At 35.6% G+C, this 14,919-nt stretch overlaps 1 protein-coding gene across 2 annotated transcripts in view; it reads right to left on the bottom strand.

Annotated features, from left to right (window-relative positions):
* LOC120509472 (leucyl and cystinyl aminopeptidase) overlaps nt 1-14,919 on the bottom strand; it is a 52,981-nt gene that overhangs the window by 33,159 nt on the left and 4,903 nt on the right. The window lies entirely within an intron of this gene.

Raw genomic sequence — 14,919 nt, forward strand, 5'->3', positions numbered from 1 at the left:
CAGTCCACAATAACTGAAGTACTGATCTGAGCTGCCAAAATGCATTACAAAAGACATCTGACATCAAGCATGGCAACTTGAATCTAAATCTTTGCTACACACAAGTCTAGTGTGCAGTAAACAAGGAGGTAAAAGGAAAAAGTCTAGGAAGTGAGTCTTGCAGCTCTCTAAATGGCCCTAATGAAATGCTAAGAGCCTAAAGGTGAAAGCTTAAGCTTTTAGCTACATTAGCTAAAAGCTTAAACATACCCAAACAAAAGTGATTTTACACAATTCTTCTACAAATTTTTATTCTGAAAGCAAGAGATTTTAAACATCTTCCCTAATACATGATCTATTATCACATTTAAGGGTGAATAATATGAATACTCACAGTTAGGAACAATTCTGATAAAAGATGTGAGCTTAACTACTATACGATCGACAAATCCAGAAAGCTAATCTTCCTTATACTGAAAAAATGAAGGAAGGCAGACATTTTCTCAAAAATGATGGTTCTGAAAGTTTCTTTAGAGCTGCCTCCTGCAGCACAGATTCCAAAAAATCTATTGCAAGATATCTCCAAATTACAACATTCAGGGATGGCAACAAGCTGGGTCTATTATTTCCTGTGAAGAGGACAGAATGCTTAGATGTGAACTTCAGATGCAGTTTGCGCCAAGACAACAGTACAATGAGCTTGCTGTATGTACTGCAGTCTTTGACAATGTAATCCCCATAGGCTTTGATAATGTGTCCTGGGTGGTTTAGAGTGGTATGACTTAAGGACACAAAGGCAAGCCACACAGCTTGTTCTTACAAAACATACACTCTTCACTTCTATACCTCTCACAAAGTAGTCTTTAAACTTATGAAGCAACTTCACGACAATACTCATGTTCAGTGTGAAACATGATCCTACAGGAACAATCAGGTGTTGAAGTGAAACAGTAGTCTAGTTTGCTGCCAGTATTTATTTTGTCTGAAGAGGTCCAATCTCATTAAGGAGAGGAAAGTAAGTTTTTTCCTGAAGTTTAACAGACAACACAGTATTTTGAATTTTAGTGTGTACAATAACAAAGTATCTCATGATGTTTGGTTTTTTGGAATCCATTATAAATATTCTCTAGAATACAGAAAGAAATTATTCCTTTGTATTTCAGAGACAGTATCTTCCTGTAATGCTATTGATACCTCTCTTTAGTTCTGGAAGTATGTACTTTTCCCTTGCAAAACAAAATCAGCAGTCTTTTGTCTATGTCTATCATGTCTGGGTATTCTACCTCTGAGCAGAAATCTCAATACTCAAAAGTCTTATATGGATCTAAGTGACCTATTAATTGAGTTCATTCCTTTTTAAAAGATATGCAGAAAATGCTCATGGCATTTTATTTTTCAATTTCTCAGTTCTGATTAAGAGCCTAAAACTAAAAAAAAACCCCTAAAAATTGTATTCAATCCTATTCAGTTCAGACAGACTGTTACTGCTTCCTGAGACTGAAATTCACAATATAATCTTTAAATAAGTGATAAGATATCATAAAATATTTTAACTGAAAAAAATGTCAGAGGAATTACAGTAACACTTGACACATTGTAGCAATCAAACTCCCACTGAAAATAAGTGAGAACCTTTCTGTAATTCTGGAATAAACTAGGAGCAAAACAACTATTGGGTAACATGTACCAGCAGAAGTAGCAAAACCCAAGGCCAGATCAAATTTGTAAAGGGGTATAAAGTGTGGCAACCAACTGGAATAAAAACTGATTCCCACTGAATGTAAACTACTTCAGCTGCATATAAATAATAGGAGAGAAGGTGCAGAGTTAAGACTGCCCAAAATAAGACATTCATGCCTTGTGGATCAGGAAAGAACATAGAAACCGTGAGCCAAGTACTTGTTTTGCTATCAAGCAACTCACTGATATTATGTCAAAGAATAATTTTGCCCACTGATTTCAGTAATAGATGTTTAACAATACCATTAGCTATTAAGAACTATAATACTGTTTTGCATACATAACTTTTATGTCCAAATTAAAAGCATTGGCTTTTTTTTTTTTTGCAGAAGCACCTGCTGACAAAACAGCAAATTCCATAGACGAACCACATAAATTTGCTCCTATTAAAAGCCTGGTTGCTTTGGCTAACGCCATCCAGCAGGGCAAAAAGCAACTCCAAGATGGATTTTTTCCTTTAAAGGTATCTTTTATCTTTATGTACCTGTTTAAATGCCACCTCAGCTACAAGTAGCAGTGAAACACTTGCAGGATTTCAGCACAGGTATTAAGATCAGAGTATGTTTTTCCTAATACAGGAATAAACTTCATGCCACCAGGATGGTAAAGTGAGTTGGAGGAGAAGATGCCATTGGGCACAAACACTGTGTACCACAGTCTAAAACTAAAAGAACAAAGGCTCCACTAATACTTAAGAATTAGAGAATTAGTTCTACACTTTTAAGGTTTAGCTAACAGTATAAAATTCCTTGTTTCCAGGACTCTGAGGAACTATTTGAAGCACTTATGAGCGCTTGCAAATACTTTGTGTATGGCATGTAAGCATGCTCCAAGCAGAGAAATGCATGCTTGTATGTATGTTTAACTCATCAGTAAAAATAATAAGACTGGTTAGAGTACATGGAATCTGACCTTTTCTCCTTTACTTGGTCTTTGGGACAAGCAGAAAGGAATGTGGTAGTTAGAACTGAAGCAGGTCACTCATACATAGCCATGGATACAAAACTGTACAAATGCTACTTCTCTTTAAGCTGTTTAGTCCTTGTCAGTACTAACAGTATGTCACTTGGAAAAGCCAGTGAAGGAATTCTGCAGAAATAATGACACATATAGAGTCATTGCCCTCTCTCATATCAAAAGCAGTAAATTTAGTATAACTATTTCCCAGAAAAAGAAGGGAAAAGTTGAAAATTGGTATCAAAAGATATCAAAAAATGTTTTCACTGTAACTTTATATTTTGCTTAGTGAAATAATAATTTCTCATTGTATCTGTAAAAAAACCAAATAACCAAATAGAAACAGCACAAATTAAAAAGAACCTGTTAGCCATAACAAATGCATTAAAGTTTTTTGCTACAACTCCACTGTCTTTAAGAGGTAATATGATTTGCGCAGACATGGCTCTAGAAAGTTTGCAAATAACAGGTGCACCTGCTACAGAATCAGTTCTTTTAGGGAAAAGATTAAGACATTATTCACAGTACAGTACTCATCTATATTTATGAGAGGAAACCAAAAATATACCTACTTAGTGAAATGTCTCACACATATCATGTCTTCAGTCATATCAAGCTAGTGAACAGAACATGATGAAGTACGAGACTCAATTAAAACCAGATGTACTTGCATTGTACAGTTTGCATGCAAGAAGGAATAAAACAAGCTATAGCAGAAGAGTATAACAAATACTCAACAAGCTTTCAGAAATGTTACATGTTTCTGTTATTAGTTTCTACTTAAATTTAAAGTAACTCAATATTTTAAATGCACAAGGCACTAAGACTGTCACAAAAAAAAAATGTAATTCTCCTTCTTTTCCTAGAAAAACTAAACTTGACTGTAGAAACAAAACTGTGATTTTGCACATTAAAGGGTCATTTAAAATGTGTTTAATGGCATCTGAGGCACTAAGGATTTGGAAACACTATTAAAGGTTTACACTTTTGTTCCTGAACATTCTGATGCAAATCTGCATCTTCAACCTCAAACAGGAGGAGGCTAGAGACAGAGGAATGTTTAATACACCAAATCTCTCAGAATTGTCCTATCTAAAAATTCAGAAGTGCTACTACAGAAAAGCAACATATATAGTATTCAGTCACCTCTTTTAAGTTTGGGAGAATTTTAAATTAAATTCAGCATAGGCCCAACTTCCACATATAACTTAAATCTATCTAAGCCGAGTTACTTAGTAAAAATATAACTTTAACAGAACTGTAAAAATTAAAACTATATACATGGGCTCTGCTCTTACTAATGGCAGTTCACCAATTCTACTTTACAGGAAGCAGAAGATCAATCACTCCAGTTCCAAACTACCAAATATTTATGGTTTTATAGAACACAAAAGGGAACATTCACTGTTATTTGTGCACCTCATGCTGGACTCAATGCTTGAGACTTGCTCCAAATCTTACATCTTATTCTCACCCAAAACTATTGTCCTGGTTATTGTTTCTAAGTTGTCTGAGAGGAGAGAAGAGAGATGGGCAGCCCAAAGGGGAGTGCCAAAACAGATTCATTGTCACAGATACTCAAACTGGCATACAAAGGCATTTTGAAGAAAATTTGGTTCCAAATACTACACTGGAAATCCAAAAGGTGAAAAATATTTCAGAAAGTGCAATCACTTCCTCAACGGAGACCAAAAATCACTAGTTCCAAACATCACTAGTTAAGGCTTTTTATTACAGCAGATCAGCATTAGAGTTCAAGTAAACAGAAATAAGAACAGCCAAGTGTATAGATAAAGATCAAATGTCTATCAGATTTTTTTTTCAACAGACGAGAAATAAAATAGTCAGCAAACAAAAAGTTTAATTAACAGCTAAACAGCTGAATTGATAGACTTTGAAAATGTACACTTAAAACATTAATTGCTAACATGTTCTTATATATAAATTTCATCTTTCTAAACCTAAAGATGAAATAAGGCTGGGAACTCCAGCTAATGCTGTTTATGAACTGCATAACCTAATATGACAAAAATGAGTTTCAAAAATCCAACAAAAAAGGAAGCCACATTCTACCCTACTAAACTACTTCAGCAAATAAAATGAGAAAAAAAAAGATGAAGAAACAGAAGTGACAACTTAGTAAACTAGGAGTATTTTGTATCAATACTTTTGTGGAAGATAACTATTTCAAGAATAAAACCCTCAACAGATTACTGAGGCAATTCGGTTTTTTGTTTTACACAGTCCCACTTCCCTATTTATTTAGGCACCATTCATATCCATATATCTATTATGTCCTATCTATATGCTGTACTATAAGATATTTGCCACAGGATTTTAATACAGAGATGACATTATCTCATCACTAGGTAACATCTAATTTTTTACCACAAAATTCTCAAAGAATACAAATAATTGGCACTGATTGTTCTCTGGCAGTATGTGCCAGCAAATGCTCAGTCTACAAATAAGTGCTTATGACGAAAAAACGTCCTGCTATCAAAAGCCTTCTGTTATGTTTGGAATGCAGATTCAGAGCTGCTTTCTATGTTACTGTAATTTCAAAACCTACTGGTCAAATCAGAAATACCTCAGCTCTGCAATAAGGCCTATGACAGATTGCTTGTTCAGGCAAGCACTTCAAAACCTGAACAACAATTTTACAAGAAATACTTAAATCAACTGGCCAAAATCAACGACACTGGTATTTAACCTTCAAACTGTATTTCACAATTGAAGCATCAGCAGCTAGGAAAGGAAAGCCAGGCTTTCTCAACATTGAGTAAAAATATGAATCCTGAATTTTTAAGTACAATTAAGCAAACAGATAAACAAACAGATGTACTCATATGCAAAAGTGATTGTCATCTAAATGTCCATGGGCAGTCCAGAACTATGGGTTGAAGCCTCTCAATCCACCTGAACACAGACTATGAGTACAGAGAAGCTGCATTACTTTTTGACATCTGAAAGGAGACCACCTCCAAAGTTACTTCTAAAGCAGAACTGCCTCCCATCTCTGCTCAATCAGAAAATTTAACAGTAGGAGTACAGTACTGACTGGACCCAGACTGGAGCTGTGCAATACAGTTGTTGTCATAGACATGCAAAACAACTGATGATCAGTCAGACAGACTTTACATGCAATTCCATTCCCCTCAAAAGCAAAAAACTATGAATCTGAAGCCATATCTCACAACTCTTGCATACAAAAATAAAGGTGCACTGAAAAATAAACACTCAGTAGTATCAATAATGCTACAGACAGTCTTGGAAAGTTTCTTCGGTTTATTTGCTAGCAATATTCCATGCTCAGCATGCAATTATTCCCAATACTGCAGGGTCCCTGCTACTACCTAGCAACCATTCTTTAAGGATTAAATTTGCCTTTTGTATGAACTGTTAATTGCTGTGATCTAGTGTCTTATTTTTCCTTGATGAATTATGTACATTATCACATAGCACAGTGGTTGCTGTAGATTGATTTTAAAAAAAACGAACAAAAGTTCTGAAATCAAGCCAAAAAAAAACAAACAAGGCAGACATTTTATATATTTAGCAGAAAATGGTAGTAACAGTTGATCAGACCTGTGCTTATAAACAGTTAGGAGAATTACTATATGATTTTGTCTGATAGGTATTTACTTTTTAAAGAACTTAGTTTTGAATTTTTCATTCACTGCTGGCTGATAAGCTCTTCTGGACAGTCTGAGCAAGCAGCATTTTATAAAAAATAAAATCTGATGTTTAAAATTGCTTTCCCTAGTTTACAAACTCTCTAATCTATTTCAGGATTGAGGTAATTCCTCTAAAGATATTTGCTCTTATTTTAGCTGCATTTAATGTAAGCTGCTCCAAGGCAACCCTCGGCCTAAAGGTTTAGTATGTAGGCCTGTAGGTTAGGCTGCAGTGAGAGTTAATACCTTCCTTCAGTGAGAGCTGTGAAGCCAGAAGCAGCACTTAGAGATTTGAGCAAAAGTTAACTGAACACAAAAGGCTTCTAGCGGCTCAACAGGTCTTGGAGTTGTAGGATAAGTACCACAAAATTGTCTTCACACAGGTATCGACAGTCTGATTTCTGGTATCACTGATGCAGACAATAGAAAAATAAAATCAAAGGCTATGCTTAACAATAGCAGTCTAATGATACCAGCTCTTAAAGACATAGGCCTCTCCCCTCTTTTATAAAACAGAGGTTTAAACAACAGATAAAGGTGTTACTTGATAGTTCAGCAATGATCTTTTCTAGGAGGAATTACTTTGAATCTCAGCAGTCCAAGTCAAAACAGCATCTCATCTGCGCTCTCTTCTATGCAGCAGATATTTTGATGTCCTCAAATTTCTCCCAAAACAGTCATGCAGCGTCTTGTGTTTGTGGATTCTTTTTTCCTGGCCCATAGAGCCATTTTTCCCATTTCATTATATGAAAACTCCAGCTAAGACTAACTGAAATACTCAGGAAGTTATTTGTTACTAATATTTCCACTTTTCAGCTGTTCTGCCTTTGTAGCAGTTCAATTTAAAACTTGTGTGAAAATACCCAGGCTGTGTTCATAAAGATTTCTGCAGTTCAAATACATCAAATATGGGTAAAGAGTAGGTTATTTAAAAGAAAAAAGAAACAGAAAGCCTAAAATTAATTTCTTGTTGAAAAACAAAAGCCACAATTCAGAGGCAACTTTGCCATTTGCATTTCTATAACCAGTTCTCAGAGAGTCTAAGTTACTGTATGGCCTTGTGATCAAAACATCTACAGAAGTGTAACTAAAACATTTAGTCGCAGTTACTTCTGGAAAAAACATGATGATCAGTAAGCAGTTTCTCTTCATAGGAAAAAAACCAAAGCAGAACATTGATTGAAGTTATCACCTCATCAACTCAGAGCCACTGCTGAATGTTCATGATGAAGGAACTGAGGTCAGTATAGAGATTTAATGTCTTCTATCCAGAAATTTCATTCTTATTTGGTTAAATCTGGTTCAGGATATTTCTTTTTTGTATACTCTATCCATGGGTAAATTACTCTACTTCTAAGTGACTTGAAATACCAAGGAAAAAATTAGAGCCAAAATGCTAAGTTACCTAAATTTAACGCCAGTTCCCACACAATATAGAGAATTCCAATTTTTACACCAGATTTCAACTACACATTCTGAAGAAAAGCAAAAACCACATCAAAACACAAACCACAGTTAAGCAGGACAGGAACTTTCCAAGTTACTTAGTTACCAGAAAGTTGGTTAGTGAGGTGGGTGTTGGTCTTTTCTCTCAGGTAGTAAATGACAGACACAAGAAGAAATGGCCTCAAGCTCACCAAGTGTGGTTTAGACCGGATATTAGGAAAAATTTCTTCATCAAAAGGGTTATCAAGCTTTGGAACAGGCTAGCCAGGGAAATGATGGAGTCATCATCCTTGGACATATGTAAGGACAAATGGATGTGGCACTAAGGAACAAGGTTTAGTGGTGGACTTGCCAGTTAGGTTAGCGGTTGTAATCCATGATCCTAAAGGTCTTTTCCACACTAAATGATTCTACGATTCAATAAATAATTGCTTATCATGGGGAATTCTAATATTTTATAAATATTATAACGTATAAATTCTACAAATCTGATTTAATTAAGTAAATTGTACAATTTGAAATTTACTTGCTGATGTCATACTGTATTCCTAGCTGTTAATACTGATAGAACATCCCTCTGAACATTATTTGGCCTATTCCCCTACGCAACTCATCACTTCCTCTAACAGAAGGTACATCACCCCCTCAGCACATCTCACCATTCTTTCCCAGACACCAGTGTTCAGGATAATGCAGACACTGTTTTGTTTTCCACCCTCCTCTTTGCTCTTTTTCTCCTTTAATAATAACAGTTTTGGACACCTAGCTGCTGCTACCGAGCAGATTAAATACCAAGAAGATTAAATAATTAAAAATGTGAGCAAGCTCTTCTACTTCTCCTCTGAGCACTACATTCATTGATTCACTGTAGGACTGCATGCCTATTTTGAGGAGCAATTAACACAGAAATTAGTGCAGTTCCTTATTCTGAAACCTTGTGACAGTGAGAAATTCTCAACTACCTGCTTCCTTACCTTGGTTTCCATGAAAAGATACAAGACTCACTTAGCTCTTCTAATTGCCAGCTCCCCCTGCTCTGTCACTGTATATGCCTTGTCTGATCATAGCTTGAAAAGAAATGCCTTAAAATTTTGGAGGAAGCAATTAAAAAAAACTGTGAAGTGGAAAAAATACTTAATTAACAAATATTAATTTTTAAAATTGCTTTTCTGTTCTTCTAAAATATCACCCCACAGAAGTTATATCAGCTTTGTTGAATTTTTCTCACAGACAGTTGTTTTACAGCATAGTCAGTAAATAACCCTTGTTGCCACCTGCTTGCTCTTTGGGACAAAGAAATTCACATACGGAAAGCATATAAGGGTATTGGCACAGGCTGTTGATGATCACATGCCAAATGCCTGAGTATATCAGGAAACCTACCCAAAATCCTACCTAAAACCTCAAGCTTTCAGAGGTCAGGCAAGCAGTGATGTTTCTAGTCCTATCCTCCCTCCCACATAGGAAAGGAAGTGTGAGGAGGAACATCAAGCAAAAAGTTATATTTATTCAAAGTCTTCATGAAAGCAAATTACTCATGGCATTTCTGGAGCCAGAACTCAACATCAAAACTCTGAAGACTGGCTGCATGGATCTCATAGGAGACAAGCAAAATTCCTTAAACTGAAGACATGCTCAAATTTGAGTTTGCACATTTACAGGCAAAAAAAAAACAAACACCCAAACCCTGAATATTTACTTATGAAATCTAATTTTTGAAAAATAGTGTACTTTGTGTACTGTTAGTGGAACAGTGTGTAAGTAAAACATAAGAGTAAAACAAGTAAAAATCTTAATCTTTTCAAAACTTTCTGCAAAATTGTGTCTTGTAGAAGCAGTGATTAACATCACTGTATTAATACTTAAATATTGCATTACACTATTTCTTCTTGTGGGTAAGTATCAACAGATAGATCATATCAGACATTAAAAGTTACTGAATTGAAGAAAGCAGTGATTTTTTACAAGGCTGCCTTTTAATTTTATAATCTTTCCAGCATGCTTCAAGAACTTGTTTGTTTATGATTATTATTCCTTGTCATATCAATTTAGCTCTTCCTTCTATAACGCGAATTACTTCCTGCACTGTTATGCGCTGGGCTGTCTCCAACTCATCCATTTATAATTCTTGTTTGGAGGGAATGAAGGAAAGCTTATCTCTTCCAACAAGCTTGTTCAGCAAACAAAGCCCATGTCCACAAACACATTAGTTATGCTAAGATTCTTACCAAAGATTTCCTTCTTCTCTACCATGTCTCCCTAATCATTCCATACACTCTAAGTTCCTTCTGAGCAAGAAAATAATTAAATTCTACACAGAAAAATTATTTATTCTTACTAAAGCAGGACAGTACACAATGTCATTCATATAATTTCAAACCTGCATCTATCTGCAGTAAGAAAAAGGTTATAACCTTTACTCAGCTAACAAAGACAAAGCAAGCCACTGGAATGTCACAGAAATCACAAGTCCTACTGGAAAGACCTTTGCCTTCATTTCACCATGGTTTCACCTACAGCTTTGGAGCTGAGGCTTCTCTTTGCTTGTGTGTACGCAGATTTTGCTCTCCCTATCAAAATATTTTCATCTCCTGACTTTTCCTTTTTTTACCCTTGTGATTCTTTCCCCACCCTGCTGCATGGAATTAAGCATGTGGCTACGAGGGGATTAGCTACCTATCAGGGTTTACCTACAACAAGAACATTTAAGCAGAATTTTTACTTATTGGTACAGTCACTGTAAAGGGTTAATATACAGCCACTTACAGGAAAGCACAAGTCTTTGCATTTAGGAACAAAAACATTCATGCCTGCAGTTATTTCAAACGTGTTAAACCTTACTTTAAGAACCTTTACAGGAGAACATTTCTGGGGAAAAAGAAAGGTTAGGCTGCTACAATATAGATGTCACCATTTTTCTCTCTCAAATTAATGAATTCAGAAAAAAAGAGGAAATAATCCAATGGAAAAAAAAAAAAGAAGAAGTATTAGGCAATATGAAGCATTGCTATGAGAATCTGAATCATCCATGGGATTTGCCTGCTTTTTAGAGACAGAAGCAACAAGTAAGCAAAGAGCAAGTTCTTAATTCCCACTATGCAGCAAGATTACATATGCATTGCATATTTTTAATAGACAAAAATGGACACATATATACTTATATATACTTTTATATGCTGAATGCAACTAAAAAAATTTTTAAAAGAAATTTAAAAAAAGGCACACAGACTCCAGTAAAACAAAAGAGAGTCTGTTGTTTTTTGTAATGTCAACATCTACATGCAAACAGATATGACTCCATATGATTTCAACAAATACTCTTATACTCTTTAATAAATACTTTTTTAATAAATACTCTTAAAAGGCAGACAGTACCTAACATCCGCTCACGACCTAAAGCTCATATGCCACTCTGCAAGGGTTTGATTTTAAGATACAAATAATTGGTAGACGTTTAGAAGAATCTGTATAGTTAAGCATATATAATGACTTCTACTGGACAGACAAAAGGTCTTCAAAACAGATGCTGGTTTTGGGGGAAAAAAAAACCAAAACCCCCTTCTTTCTCAAAAAAAAAAAAAAAACCAAAACCCCTAACTTGAAAATGAATAGATTTTCCTGCATTGCAAAGGAGGACAAATTTTGCTTTCCACTCCAAACTACACAAGGGAATTCAAGTTCAAAGCCTTACAAGGTCACTTGCCCTGCAAGCCATACTCCAAGGTCCACTTCTGCTGTTTAGTTGTTTATGTGGGTTTTAAAAACGAATGTGAGATAAATACTGCAATAACAAGCTTCTGCACATCGACTGGAACAAAACCCTGCCAATTCACTGTATAATGGAAATTAAAACAATGTGTGATTATGTATTTTAAGACTTTCTCTTATCTGAAGTTGCCATAAGAAACATGAGCGAGGAGTGTAATTTCAAGGAAGTCAGTGTTTATTAGTCTTGGGTGCTTGTAAAAGGTTCTCTGAAAGTCTCTTCATGATTTTTAAGCAAAGTACCACTGCATTTTCTTTGTCAGGACCTCAGACTGAAGAACTACATGGATCAATTACATGTCACCATTTACCAGTTAGATTTAAATGCAAATAGCCAGGCTACTATATGGAGCCTTCTTTTCAAATCTTCACTTCTATGTTATCAACAAAAAGAAAATATTATAGAAGGTGAAAAAGTGAGTAGATCACTTACTGAATACTCCACCTATACAACTGGCAAAAAATCACAATTTATTTTTGTCTTAATTATTTATCAGACATCAAATTAATGGACAGATGTTGTCCATTAGCTATGAGGAAACAAGAGGAGAACTTAAGGCTAACCAAACCAGGGCTAGTCTGGGTTTTGATATCCAACAGATATATATCACATCTGTTCACATTAACATGTATTTTCAAGTTTAAATCTGGTACCAGTTAGGTTTCCTATGAGAAAATGCAGGGGCAGTGCAGGGAAGGAAAGAGGATGTAGCTTACATTACATTACATTTTCCTCTTTGGATACTACTGAGAAGGAAAACCTTCCAGAAGGTTGAGGCAGTGTTCAATCCTCAGCCACCAGTTGAACAAAGAATGGGATAGGAAAAAAGCTTCTGGCTTTAATTACAGAATATGGTTGTTTTAGTTTCCTGCTTCCAGTCTTATCAAAGGTGCATTTTGTAATTAAAATCACATAAAACGTTTAACCACAGGGATCTAATGAAAAGGTCCTGAATCTTAAGAGGCACACAGAAAGTTGTGTCTCAGATTTCCTGAGCTACTCAACTCTCATATTCAGAACTACTGACTGTCCCTTTCACAACAGCTGTCCATTAATATCATGTCTGATAAATATCTCGTTCATCACTGCTGAGAATACAAAACATCTCTCTGCTGGTACCAGTTGTTCTGAAGAAAAAAAAAATTGACAGTTTTCTGAAACATCTAACTGTTAGGTATAGAACCTGACAGACTATATACAAACTTGCCTAATGCTTGCCTAATCTTTTTGTTCTCTTGTTTGCTTTTAGCAATAAATTAATAGAATCATATCCTCTTGTCTTGAACACTCTCTGCAGACGCAATCCGATACGCCTTCTGGATTACTACTGTTACTACCCACTTGATAACTCCAACCATACCAAACCATCTGCAGGTCACAAGCACACATTATGTGTTCACTGCTCCCTAAGTGGTGAGTTTCCTAGAACCAGTCCAGTTCACAGAAAGCAAATGGCTAGAGGTTATGGCCTACGATTCCCAACACAGTAAGTTTTGTGTTAACGGAGCAAAAATACATCTATCTACATTTTTCTCAGTTTCATAATACAACGAGACAAAGGGTATTGACAAAGAAAGAAGTGGTAGAGTGCCTCTGCCTGGTATTTTAAGACATACTGAAATCTAGATTGCTCCAAAACCCCATATAGGTATCATATATCAGCTTTGAAATTACCATTGTAACAACCATCACCATGGGGGAATGTGGGCAGCTCAGGTACTGGACACATTTCAGAAGGTCTTTGGCAAACTAAATCATTCAATGATTCACACTTATGATTATATCTTTGTTTCAAAAGAGACACTAAAGCCTCATTAATATCTCCATCACAGGAGATATTAATATAAAACACAGGTTTTGACAGCAACTGAGTTTATACATGTTGTATTCATAGCTCCATTTTCTAAAAACCACCCTTTGCTGTTCTCTTCTAATGGTTTACAGGTCAGAAGTATGAGGCCTCTAAAGCACATCAAAGCATTTTGGTCTTCCAAACACAAGTCTTGCTGAAGTCCAGAACTTTTGTTTTTCATGTATGAAAAATAGTACAAGTGGTTCTACTAATGTGCTACCAGCTCACTATTACTGAAGAAACTGTCAGTTTCTATACAAAAGAAAGGCTTAAATAAAAACCACTATTAGGCCACAGAACAGTAGGTGAATTAGGCACATTCTTAGTTTTGAACACAATCAATTCTCCATAAAAGTCAATGGCACTGTGGTAGAAGTATTGTTACACAAGAACGCCAGTTAATAGAATACATTCCTTCAATGTCAGAGCAATTACAACTAAAGGAAAGCTTTCTGCACACAGTTATGTTAGTAAAGCACACTGAAACACTCCTCCAAACATCTTGGTGGGAGTTTTGATTGGAATAAAAAACAAATCCCAAAATCAAAACTCACTTTATTTCCACACGAACAAAAGAGCTGACTGAAAGCATCTCATGTTTCAGTGGAATCAGGATTCCACTTCTTCACTTTCCACCTGATGTAGCAAGGACGACCCCTGCTTCAACAAACTACTGCGTGCACTGAATAATCTAGAAGAAGGGCTGGGCTCTGAGGTCTTCCTTGAACATCTATTTCGAGACAACATTCATGAAGCAATAAAGGATCAGCTGTGCCCTAGGGACACTGCACAGAACCCAACACAACGTATCACCCTGAAATTTCTGTCTCTTTGATGAACTAGATAAGTTTTCCAGACATGTTCCCTCCCCTCCTTACTCCAAATTTCCTTCAGGAGTATCCATCTTTCTGTGTGCAAGAAGGCACACAATCATTGTGCGATTATTACCATTTAAAATTAATATACTTCCACTATTTAAAGCAGTATTATAAGTAGTCAAAACACAACTTCAAAATGTACATATGTACTCTTTAAAATACTTTGAGGCAATTAAAACCCGGATCACACAAGATCCTGGTTTATTTTAAAAGTTAATATGATCTTATTTTAAGGCAGTGTTGGACAGAAGTCTAAGCAGCAGCTGCCATGCATATGAGAGACAAAGGAATAATACTGCTCCAAATTATAAAGAAATCTTAATGTTTTTGCTCTTCTACACAATCTTTGCTTTTGTACTTAATGAAAAAAAATATTGTGCAGGAGAACTGGAAATTCACTGAACTTTCTTAAATCACTGAGCAAAGGATGTAAAACTTGAATTCTCTGAATTCATCACTACTTTAATCAGAGGATGCATTAAATAAATAACATTCAGCTTCTTTGTATGTAATTGTTACACCAGTGGCCGTCTAACATGAAAAAGTATTCTGACTAGTGGATAAAACAGAGGTAGTTTTATCCTTGCTTTTATTTGTGTCTACTATTTTTTATCGCAGTTGTTC

Source organism: Passer montanus, unplaced genomic scaffold (genome assembly GCF_014805655.1).
Source record: "Passer montanus isolate IOZ18808 unplaced genomic scaffold, ASM1480565v1 scaffold52, whole genome shotgun sequence".
In the NCBI taxonomy this organism is placed as follows: domain Eukaryota; kingdom Metazoa; phylum Chordata; class Aves; order Passeriformes; family Passeridae; genus Passer; species Passer montanus.